Raw genomic sequence first — 12,806 nt, 5'->3', positions numbered from 1 at the left:
TCAGTCATGGGCTTCATCAATAAGTGTATAGACGACGTCGTCCACATAGTGACCGTACGTAGATATCCAAACCAAAAACCATGGATTACAGGCAATTTCCACGCTGGCCTAAAGGCTAGAGCTACCGCTTACAAGGAACGGGACACGGACATGGCACATACAAGAAAGCCAGTTATGACCTGCGACGAGACATCAAACATGCAAAAGGACAATACGGGAGGAAGGTGGAATCTTATTACACCGGCTCCAACGCTCGTCGTATGTAGCAGGGGTTGCAGATGGATTACAAAGGGAAACCTGTGAGATGCCCAGTGATGCAGAACTCCAAAATGAGCTAAATGCCTTTTATGCTCGCTTTGAGGAATATGACACTGAGTCTTGCGTGAAAGCCTCTATTGTTCCAGATGACTGTATGATCTCGCTCTCCGTGGCCGATGTTTGTTAAAACTTTTAAACAGGTTAATACTCACAAGGCCGCCGGAATACCTGGGTACGTTCTCAAAGCATGCGCAGACCAGCTGGCAAGTGTCTTCACTGACATTTTCAATCTCTCCTTGTCCCAGTCTGTAATCCCAAAGTTTCAAGCTGACCATTATTGTCCCTGTTCCCATGAACTCCAAGGTAACCTTCCTAAATGACTATCGCCCTGTAGCACTCACATCTGTAATTATGAAGTGCTTTGAAAGGCTGGTCATGACACACATCAACACCATCATCCCAGACACCCTGGACCCACTCTAATTCGCATACCGCCCCAACAGATCCACAGATTACACAATCTCAATTGCACTTCACACTGCCCTCTCCCAACTGGACAAGAGGGGAAATAACTACAGTGCCCTCCACAATTATTGGCACCCCTGTTTAAGATGTGGTCGAGGACTTCCAAAAATTATCCTTTTTTTTTAAACAACATAGAACCCAAATGCAAAAAAAAAGAAAAATCCAACCTTTTATTTAAGTACATTACTTTGGTGTAAAAAAAAAAATCACACATTTAGAAAAAAAAAAACTTGAAATCATGTGTCCCACAATTATTGGCACCCCTGATGTTAATACTTTGTACAACCCCCTTTTGCCAACAAGACAGCACTTAATCTCCTCCTATAACATTTCACAAGATTGGAGAACACAGAGAGAGGGATCTTTGACCATTCTTCTTTGCACAATCTTTCTAGATCATCCAGTGTCCTGGGTCCTCTCTTATGCACTCTCCTCTTTAGCTCGCCCCACAGGTTTTCGATTGGGTTGAGGTCTGGGGACTGAGATGGCCATGGGAGGACCTTGAGTTTGTGACTGCTGAACCATTTTTGTGTAGATTTTGCCACATGTTTTGGATCATTATCCTGCTGAAAGACCCAATGACGACCCATCTTCAGCTTTCTGGCAGAGGCCATCAGGTTTTTATTTAAAATGTCCTGGTAGTTCAAAGCGTTCATAATGCCATGCACCCTAACAAGGTTCCCAGGGCCTTTGGAAGAGAAACAGGCCCACAGCATCACAGATCCTCCACCATACTTCACGGTAGGCATGAGGTGCTTTTCGGCATACTCATCTTTTGTTTTACGCCAGACCCACTTAGAGTGTTTGTTGCCAAAAAGCTCAATCTTAGTCTCATCTGACCAAAGCACACGATCCCAGTTGAAGTCCCAGTGTCGCTTAGCAAACTCCAGACGTTTACGTTTGTGAGTGTTAGTGAGAAAAGGCTTTTTCCTTGCATGCCTCCCAAACAGCTTGTTGGCATGTAGAGAGAGTCTGATGGTTGTTTTGGAGACTTTGTGACCCCAAGATGCCACTCTTTGATGCAATTCTGTGACAGTGAGCTTAGGACTTTTTTTTACTTCTCTTACCATCCTCCTCACTGTGCGTTGTGGCAAGATAAACTTGGGACCTCTTCCAGCCTTGTTTGTCACTGTTCCAGTTGTTTTAAACTTCTTAATGATTCCTCTGACTGTAGATACGGGCAAGTTAAGGCGAGTGGCTATTTTCTTGTAGCCATTGCCTGACTTATGAAGGTCGACACAAATCTGCCTTACTTGAATGGTGTGTTCTCTTGTCTTTGCCATGTTGACAAATGGGTAAGAGAATTAGGCCTCTGTGTCACGTCATATTTATACCCCAGGGAAACAGGAAGTCATGTATTACTAATTAAAAGTTCCTAGATACCCTGACCAACTTTAGCAACTACAGAAAAATATATTTTTTAAAAAATCAATTAAAATTTTCAGCGGAATTGTTAGGGGTGCCAATAATTGTGGGACACATGATTTCAAGTTTTTTTTTTCTAAATGTGTGATTTTTTTTTTTACCACCAAAGTAATGTACTTAAATAAAAGGTTGGATTTTTCTATTTTTTTGCATTAGGCTTCTATGTTGTTTAAAAAAAAAGGAGAATTTTTGGAAGTCCTCGACCACATCTTAAACAGGGGTGCCAATAATAGTGGAGGGCACTGTATGTGAGAATGCTGTTCATAGACTACAGCTCAGCATTTAACACCATAGTCCCCTCCAAACTCATCACCAAGCTGGGGACCCTGGGACTGAACACCTCTCTCTGCAACTGGATCCTGGACTTCCAGATGGGTCAGCCTCAAGTGGTGAGGTCAGGCAACAACACCTCCGCTTCTACCCCCAAGCCATAAGACTGCTAAATTGCCATAAGACTGACTCTATGCACACTCACAAGACTATATACTGTATACACACTATATACACACTCACTCACACACTACACTGACACTCTCACACAAAACCCACACACATTCACATACACTACATACGCATACCGACACACATCATATGCTGCTACTCTGTTCTTTATTTTACTCTTATTATTATCTATCCTGATGCCTGTTCACTTTACCCTGCCTTCATGTACATACAGTGCACTCGGAAAGCATTCAGACCCCTTGACTTTTTCCACATGTTGTTACATTACAGCCTTTTTCTAAAATTGATTAAATTGTTTTTCCCCCTTCATCAATCTACACACAATACCCCATAATGACAAAGCAAAAACAGGTTTTTAGAAATGTTGGCAAATTTATTCCGACCTTTTACTCAGTACTTTGTTGAAGCACTTTTGGCAGCGATTACAGCCTCGAGTCTTCTTGGGTTTGACGATACAAGCTTGGCACACCTGTATTTGGGGAGTTTCTCACATTATTCTCTGCAGATCCTCTCAAGCTCTGTCAGGTTGGATGGGATGCGTCACTGCACAGCTATTTTCAGATCTCTCCAGAGATGTTTGATCGTGTTCAAGTCCAGGCTCTGGCTTGGCCACTCAAGGACATTCAGAGACTTGTCCAGAAGCCACTCCTGCGTTGTCTTGGCTGTGTGCTTAGGGTTGTTGTCCAGTTGGAAGGTGAACCTTCTCTCCAGTCTGAGGTCCTGAGCGCTCTGGAGCAGGTTTTCATCAAGGATCTCTCTGTACTGTGCTCTGTTCATCTTCCCCTCGATCCTGGCTAGTCTCCCAGTCCCTGCCGCTGAAAAACATCCCCACAGCATGATGCTGCCACCACCATGCTTCACCGTAGGGATGGTGCCAGGTTTCCTTCAGATGTGACTTTTGACAATCAGGCCAAATAGTTTTCATCAGACTGGAAAATCTTTAGGTGCCTTTTGGCAAACTCCAAGCGGGCTGTAATGTGCCTTTTTCTGAGGAGTAGCTTCCATCTGGCCACTCTACCATAAAGGCCTGATTGGTGGAGTGCTGCAGAGATGGATGTCCTTCTGGAAGGTTCTCCCATCTCCACAGAGGAACTCTGGAGCTCTATCAGAGTGACCATCGGGTTCTTGGTCAACTTCCTGACCAAGGCCCTTCTCTCCCGATTGCTCAGTTTGGCTGGGCGGCCAGCTCTAGGAAGAGTCTTGGTGGTTCCAAACTTCTTCCATTTAAGAATGATGGAGGCCACTGTGTTCTTGGGGACCTTCAATGCTGCAGGCATTTTTTAGTACCCTTCCCCAGATCTGTGCCTCGACACAATCCTGTCTCGGAGCTCTACGGACAATTCCTCCGACCTCATGGCTTGGTTTTTGCTCTGACATGCACTGTCAACTGTGGGACCTTATACAGTGGCTTGCGAAAGTATTCACCCCCCTTGGCATTTCTCATATTTTGTTGCCTTACAACCTGGAATTAAAATGGATTTTTGGTGGGTTTGTATCATTTGATTTACACAACATGCCTACCACTTCGAAGATGCAAAATATTTTTTATTGTGAAACAAACAAGAAATAAGACAAAAAAACAGAAAACTTGAGCGTGCATAACTATTCACCCCCCAAAGTCAATGCTTTGTAGAGCCACCTTTTGCAGCAATTACAGCTGCAAGTCTCTTGGGGTATGTCTCCGCCCCATCACCGTCCACCCCTCCTCTCCTCTACCGCCCCATCACCGTCCACCCCTCCTCTCCTCTACCGCCCCACCACTGACCACCCCTCCTCTCCTCTACCGCCCCACCACCGACCACCCCTCCTCTCCTCTACCGCCCCACCACCGACCACCCCTCCTCTCCTCTACCGCCCCACCACCGACCACCCCTCCTCTCCTCTACCGCCCCACCACCGACCACCCCTCCTCTCCTCTACCGCCCCACCACTGACCACCCCTCCTCTCCTCTACCGCCCCACCACTGACCACCCCTCCTCTCCTCTACCGCCCCACCACCGACCACCCCTCCTCTCCTCTACCGCCCCACCACCGACCACCCCTCCTCTCCTCTATCGCCCCACCACTGACCACCCCTCCTCTCCTCTACCGCCCCACCACTGACCACCCTCCTCTCCTCTACCGCCCCACCACCGACCACCCCTCCTCTCCTCTACCGCCCCACCACTGACCACCCTCCTCTCCTCTACCGCCCCACCACCAAGTATCCAAAAATGTCATCAGTGCTTTTACAGTTGATGATACTGCTCTTAAAATAGTTGTTCTCTCATCTGTAAAATAAATATCCAGAACTGATTAGTGTTATTAGTGGTCCAAAGTTTGGATGGCTGCCCGTACACTGTGTATGCCTGACTCTATCTGTATATGTGTGTACTGTAACTCTATACTGTATATTTAATGTCTCACAGGAGCAACAAACAGCCTGTTATTTGTGTACTTGATGTACACCATGTGACTATGTGCTTGGTTCCAGATGTTTGAGCCTATCTGGGATCCAGATCTAGAGAGAGCGAGGCGTTCTGTGGCTAGTTTACAGCAGCCTGCTTTTCCTCATACATGACTGCATGTGTTGTGTACAGTACTGTAATATAAAGGCAGAGTGATTGGTGTTCTGTAAGTGAAAAGAGATGTATACTGAAAAGACCAAGAGTAAAGTCATAAGCAGTGTTGCCATGTACACAAACTGGGCATTTACTGTAGTGGTGCTCTGTAAATGTAGTAAATATTAAATATTAGGGTTGCTACACTCTTAGAAAAAAGGGTTCCAAAAGGGTTCTTCGCTGTCCCCATAGGAGAACCCTTTTTGGTTCGGGGTAGAAACCTTTTTGGTTCCATGTAGAACCCTCAGTGGAAAGGGTTCTACACGGAACCCGAAAGGGTTCTACCTGGAACCAAAAGAGTTCTACCTGGAACCAAAAAGGGTTATTTAAATGGTTCTCCTATGGGGACAGCTGAAGAACCCTTTTAGGTTCTAGATTGCACCTTTTTCCCCCTAAGAGTGTATATGCTGTGATGCACAGTACTTTTCCAGAAATATCTGTCCAACAGAGCCCAGGAATGCACAATGTTCCAACATCGCGTAACCATTTCCCAGGACTGTATTTGTGTTTTCTGGGTATTTGTTTGGGACTGAATATGCCTGTGTTTATTGTCCGTGAGGGTTTATTTTTCCATTTGCAGTATTATTGTGCGTATGTGTGCATACGTCTGTGCGTCTGTATTTGTCAAGTAGATCTCACTCTGAAATTCCCCTGATGTAATGTGGCCTGGCTCTCTCTCTCTCTCTCTCTCTCTCTCTCTCTCTCTCTCTCTCTCTCTCTCTCTCTCTCTCTCTCTCTCTCTCATGCTCTCTCTGAGATGTACAGGGGGAACCACACTTGTCTGTGGCTCCTTTGAAGGAGTCACTGGGCTAGCCAGGCAGGCGGAACAGGGGGGGAAATTCCACAGGCTCACATGTTCCCTGTGAACCAACCCACCAGTTTGGCTATGGGGATCTTCTCCTCCAGCTCCCCTGACCTTAGTGGAGGTGTCAGGGTTGCGGAGAGGGGGTACTATAGGGGTACAGACGGAGGAAGATGGGGTAAGAAGAGGTGGGAGAGAAGGGAACGATGGGGGAAGTAGAGACAAGCGAGAAGGGAAAGTGCAGGGAAATATGGGGGGAGAGGAGGAAATATTGGGAAGAGGGAAAAGATGGGGGGAAGTGAGATGGAGGAAGAGGAAGGGGGCCCCCCATATAGGACAAGGTCCCAGGGAGGGCCAATGGTATCTCCACTCTACAGGGAGTTGTTTCATTCACATCAGCTCATTCATTAGCTGGCCTCCCTCTGTCAAGCACTCAATGTGCAGCATGCCACTGTGTCTGATTGTGTTCACATGGAACAATTACTTAGGAAGAAGCTCTATGGACATAGAAGTATCTGCTAGATGTTGTTGATGTATGGACTTGTATAGTGTGTCCCAAATGACACTCTGTTCCCTATATAGTGCACTACTTTGACCAAAAGTAGTGCACGCCATATGGAATAGGGTGCCATTTGGGACACAGCCATGGTGGAGGTACAGTATGTGCTGGTGAAGAGCACTCACTTTTATGGGGCCTACAGTTTATGGAGTGGGATAAAGTTCCACTTTTAGCCAAAGATCGAAAGTGTCAAGGTTTGAAACACAGTTTACGTTTAAAGTCAAGGTCAACACCGAGTCTCATATTGCAGTTGGCTTACCACAGAGAAGGGAAAATGTTGGGCCTGCTTCTATTTGTTCTGGTGTGTGGTGAGGATTTTGGATATCCTGCATCTGTTTCTCACTGAGTGCATTGAATACAGCTGTCAGGAAGAGCAGAATATTCTTCGAACTCAATTAAGCAACTGTGGCGTTTTTGCAGCTATTGTGGAGGGCCTTTCCTTTGGTTTTGCAGTTTTTCTGGATGATGTTATATTCACTCAGTTCCTATTATAGATCAGAATGTAAGTGTGAGATGTGGTAGAGTCAGTTGGTAGAGCATGGCGTTTGCAACGGCAGGGTTGTGGGTTCGATTCCCACGGGGGGTATGAAAAATAATAATGTATGCACTCACTAACTGTAAGTCGCTCTGGATAAGAGCGTCTGCTAAATGACTAAAATGTAAATGTGAATTATTGAGATCTACAGGTAACTGCCAAAATAATGGAAACACTTGAGTAAATGAGGGATACAAAGTATATTGAAAGCAGGTGCTTCCACACAGGTGTGGTTCCTGAGTTAATTAAGCAATTAACCTCCCATCATGCTTAGGGTCATGCATAAAAATGCTGGGCAGGCCATTATTTTGGATACTGAGGCTATGCCCCAATAGGATGGCAATGCACCCATCCACAAGGCACGAGTGGTCACTGAATGGTTTGATGAGCATGAAAACGATGTAAACCATATGCCATGGCGTCTCAGTCACCAGATCTCAACCCAATTGAACACTTATGGGAGATTCTGGAGCGGCGCCTAAGACAGCGTTTTCCACCACCATCATCAACAAACACTAAATTATGGAATTTCTTGTGGAGGAATGGTGTCACATCCCTCCAATAGAGTTCCAGACACTTGTAGAATCTATGCCAAGGTACATTGATGCTGTTCTGGCTCGTGGTGGCCCATCCCTATTAAGAAGCTTTATGTTGGTGTTTCTTTTATTTTGTCAGTTACCTGTATGTGTGTGGCCCAATGGTTATGGTACACAATTAGATTCAGACTATCACGGGGCAACGACTCCTGCCTCAATCCATCAGTTTATGCAATATCAGATCATCCAAACACATTGGAACCTTTTGCTTTATTGTATACTGCCAAATATTAAATGGTGTGAAATTGGATTACAAGGTATTAACACATATTCCAACTTCTGTGAAATTACACATTATGGACACCAATAGTTCAGCCTAGCTGTGTCCAATCATCTGCCAAGATGAGACCCCCCCCCCCCCCCTTGTGGGTTCATCTTATTTACAGCCTGGCGAAGACCTTTGTGTCGAATCGTTGCACAGTAGACCTACTGGAGCAATCAACAGTGTGCAGGTATTTACATTTTATTTATTTAGCAGACGATCTTATCCAGAGCGACTTACAGTTAGTGCATTCATCTTAAGATAGCTAGGTTGGACAACCACATATCACAATCATAGTAAGTAAAACAATTCTCAAAGTAGCTATCAGCAAAGTCAGAGCTAGTAAGGGGGGGGGGGGGGGAGTGCGAGTTACAGTGAGCTCACAAGGTATTGAGACAGTGACACACTCTTTTTATCAGTTTACTTATTGTACCCTGCACCTGCATGTTACTGGATTTGCATACTTTAAAACGTATTTAGTGAACATATTTACCTAATTTGGGACGACATACAGGGATTACTTACGTAACAGCCGTGGCAAGTATTTGGAGGAACAATAGTAAATCATGATTGATTTTATGGTCAAGTGGACTTATGGCCTGCTGACCCCGGAGCAGACCCCAGGCTTCCGTATGTTTTCCCTCACCAAGGGTAACCTAACGTAGCAGGCGTTAAAGAAACGCCTGAAACTAGATCCCCTACATACTGGTCTTGACCAGAAGAAAATAAAAATGTCAGGGGAGGTTCTCTTCTGCACTGTTCAATCAATCCAGTAAATGTGGAGGAGAAGTTAAGATGGAGTGTCACCTTGTTAATGTCCAAAAGCGGAAGTTGAGTCACAGGCTCTCTTTCCATTTCCCCTGAAAACTGGAATATCCAGTAGCTAGGACTGTTTCTGGTCAAATAGACCTTCAACCGGTGCCAGGCCAGCCATGTTCATGCTCTGTTACGTAATGGAATGCTAAGACACAACACCTTGACATAGATTTAATTGTTATTCTGAGTTTATGCAGTTATCGTGTTTATATCTGTTTTTTCGCCAATTTGATAAGATAAACTGTTCTTTCACTCCCAAACCTAATGCAATGGTAAATCTAAGCGCTGGCCATAGCGCTATAGGTCCAGGGGTGTGTCAGAAATATATTTGCTATTTTCACAGCTGGAATTATGAGCGCAATAGCTGGCGGTTGCGCGAAAGGGCTGGGTTTTGATGAATAAACAAGTTTGAGGAGGGCTTGGCCAATTAACACGTTCCATGGCTTAATACTGCATGCATGTGTCTCAAGTGCTGTAGATTATTGAAGGTCTTTTCATCAACTCCAGAATATTCTCATCCTGGTCCATTGTGTATTGATAGCCTAATACAGTTTATTAAATAACATAGGCTACAGTAATGAGGAATAGCAACAGTAAAACAACATCTAGTGTTTGCTCAAGAGCCTATGTTTGGAGTGTTGGCAGTCAACATCGTTGTAATTGGCTTCAATGAGCCTAGCCTACATGTCTTTATGTCATCGCACTTCTCCTAAAATAAAAAACACTAGACTCCCGTAAATTGTATTGTATGTGTGATGCACGTTCTCAATAAGCAAAATATAGTCTAGGTCTACCATTAATAGTGCATTATAGGACAGAATAATTTAAATAAGTTTGGAGGAGTGCACCTTTGGTAACCGGATGAAATGTGCTCTTTGGAGATGTGGATGGATACTTGAACAAGTGAAAGGAAGTATACAGGTAGGCATATGTGTGTGTATGTTTTAGGATGTGCAGTATATTTTCAATTCAAGACACTCTGACGAATAGACCATTTAAACACCATTTCTGGATAGGCTACTTTGCAAGGCCAGGATAAAAAAGACACAACGCATTACTGTTGAACCAGCCTTAGTGCCTTCAGAAAGCATTCATACCGCTTGACTTATTCCACATTTTGTTGTGTTGCGACCTGAATTCAAAATACACACAATACCATGTAATGACAAAGTGAAAACATGGTTTTAGAAATTTTAGCAAATACAGAAATAGTATCGTGGACTAACTACAATGTTGTTGATCCATCCTCAGTTTTCTCGTATCACAGCCATTAAACTCTGTAACTGTTTTAAAGTCACCATTGGCCTCATGGTGAAGTCCCTGAGCGGTTTCCTTCCTCTCCGGCAGCTGAGTTAGGAAGGACGCCTGTATCTTTGTAGTGAATGGGTGTACTGATACACCATCCAAAGTGTAATTAATAACTTCACCATGCTCAAAGGGATATTCAATGTCTGCTTTTTTATTTTTTACCCATTTACCAATAAGTGCCCTTTGCCAGATATTGGAAAACCTCCCTGGTCTTTGTGGTTGCATCTACAGTACCAGTCAAAAGTTTGGACACACCTACTCATTCAAGTTTTTTTTAACATTGTAGAGTAAGAGTGAAGACATCAAAACTATGAAATAACACATATGGAATCATGTTGTAACCAAAAAAGTGTTAAACAAATCAAAATATATTTTATATTTGAGATTCTTCAAATAGCCACCCTTTGCCTTTGCCCACTCTTGGCATTCTCTCAACAAGCTTCACCTGGAATGCTTTTCCAACAGTCTTGAAGGACTTCCCACATATGCTGAGCACTTGTTGGCTGCTTTTCCTTCACTCTGCCGTCCGACTCATCCCAAACCATCTCAATTGGGTTGAGGTCGGATGATTGTGGAGGCTAGGTCATCTGATGCAGCACTCCATCACTCTCCTTCTTGGTACAATAGCCCTTACACAGCCTGGAGATGTGTTGGGTCATTGTCCTGTTGAAAAACAAATGATAGTCCCACTAAGCCCAAACAAGATGGGATGGCGTATATCGCTACAGAATGCTGTGGTAGCCATGCTGGTTAAGTGTGCCTTGAATTCTAAATAAATCACAGACAATGTCACCAGCAAAGCACCCCCACACCATAACACCTCCTCCCCCATGCTTTATGGTGGGAACTACACATGCAGAGATCATCCATTCACCCACACCGCGTCTCACATAGACACAGCGGTTGGAACCAAAAATCTCCAATTTGGACTCCAGACCAAAGGATACATTTCCACCGGTCTAATGTCCATTGCTCCTGTTTCTTGGCCCAAACAAGTATCTTCTTCTTATAAGTGTCCTTTAGTAGTGGTTTCTTTGCAGCAATTCGACCATGAAGGCCTGATTCACACAGTCTCCTCTGAACAGCTGATGTTGAGATGTGTATTTTACTTGAACTCTATGAAGCATTTATTTGGCTGCAATTTCTGAGGCTGGTAACACTAATGAACGTATCTTCTGCAGCAGAAGTAACTCTGGGTCTTCTATTCCTGTGACGGTCCTAATGAGAGCCAGTTTCATCATAGCGCTTGATGGTTTTTGCGACTGCACTTGAAGAAACTTTCAAAGCTATGGAAATGTTCCGTATTGACTGACCTTCATGTCTAAAAATAATGATGGACTGTCGTTTCTCTTTGCTTATTTGAACTGTTCTTGCCATACTATGGACATGGTCTTTTACCAAATAGGGATATCTTCTGTATACCCCTGTTAGACAGGTAAATAGCAAAACCTGCCGTTATTTTGCTGTGCATAGAATGGCGTCATGATTGCATTCAGATGTGTGGCCCAGAGCTCTGACGTCATGTATAGCATGTTACTGTCCAGCCACTGAGTTCCAATTTAGGCGCTTATCAGTCTCCAAATCTACAAATTTCAACCCGTATATGGGTGCAAGTGTAAAGGGCTACACTTAAATTACGTAAGCTTTCACGATCTTCAAAGTCTCTCTAGCTTGACACATTGAGAGTGGAAGATTGCTTTCAGTCGTACGGCCTTACAGTCTTACGGAAAGTGAGTAGAAACAGAAGAGTTTGCGTTTTTCTCCCTTACTAAAGCCATCCTTCACTGAATTAGGAAATAAGGGAAACTCATGCAGACACACATGCAGTGGTGGGGTGGTGTTGGAGGAAGGAGGGCTGAGGCAGAACAGTGAGGCTGAGCTCTGGGGGTGGTTGTGGTGGTGATAACTGGAGGTGGTGTCAGTGTCGGGATATTTTCTGTTTTCTGTTTTTTTTGCTGAGGATGCCAGCGAGCTCTGTGGTTCAGACTGACTGGGCTGCAGGCCCACAGACAGGCCTCTGACAGACTCATCATGGCTGCCCACATGGTTAAGGAAACACTGAACCAGAATCTGGCCTTACAGGAGACAATGATATGGCTAATCTCTTTTAAGCCCAGGAAGCAGTCATTCAACATGCCATTTACTAGCTTTTCAAGCTTAATAATATCAAAATACATTTGTTATTCACCAATTAGCAACTATCGTCATTTACTGCCGTCACGGCCGGTATGTCCTTCCAGAAAACGTCTAAATAAAAAGTTACATGCAACTGAAAATATTCCTCTTCTACACAGTAGACCACACAGTAGACCACACAGTAGACCACACAGTAGACAATTGACAAAATATTTTTGGGGGATAAGATACCTTTTATTGTTATCACACAGGTGGAATAAAGAACAGTTCTTATTTCAAACAACAACCGGTCAACTTTGTTTCTATGCAATGTAATTAATATTCAATAATTACCATCAATGTTATTACCATGTCAGTACATGGGTTCAGCACATTATAAAAGGGCCATTTTAGGTTTAGGATCCAGCTGAGATTTATCTTCAACTTTAACAGAGAGCTCTGTACCAATAGGTAACCAATATGGTTTACGAGTTTCAACCAATAAGAGGACTTCTTGAATTTATAGTGCCTTATCACTTCTG

Source organism: Coregonus lavaretus (genome assembly GCF_964263955.1).
Source record: "Coregonus lavaretus genome assembly, chromosome: 11".
Classification (NCBI taxonomy): Eukaryota; Metazoa; Chordata; class Actinopteri; order Salmoniformes; family Salmonidae; genus Coregonus; species Coregonus lavaretus.
The sequence above is the reverse complement of the archived record's forward strand: the minus strand, read 5'-3'. Positions refer to the sequence as shown.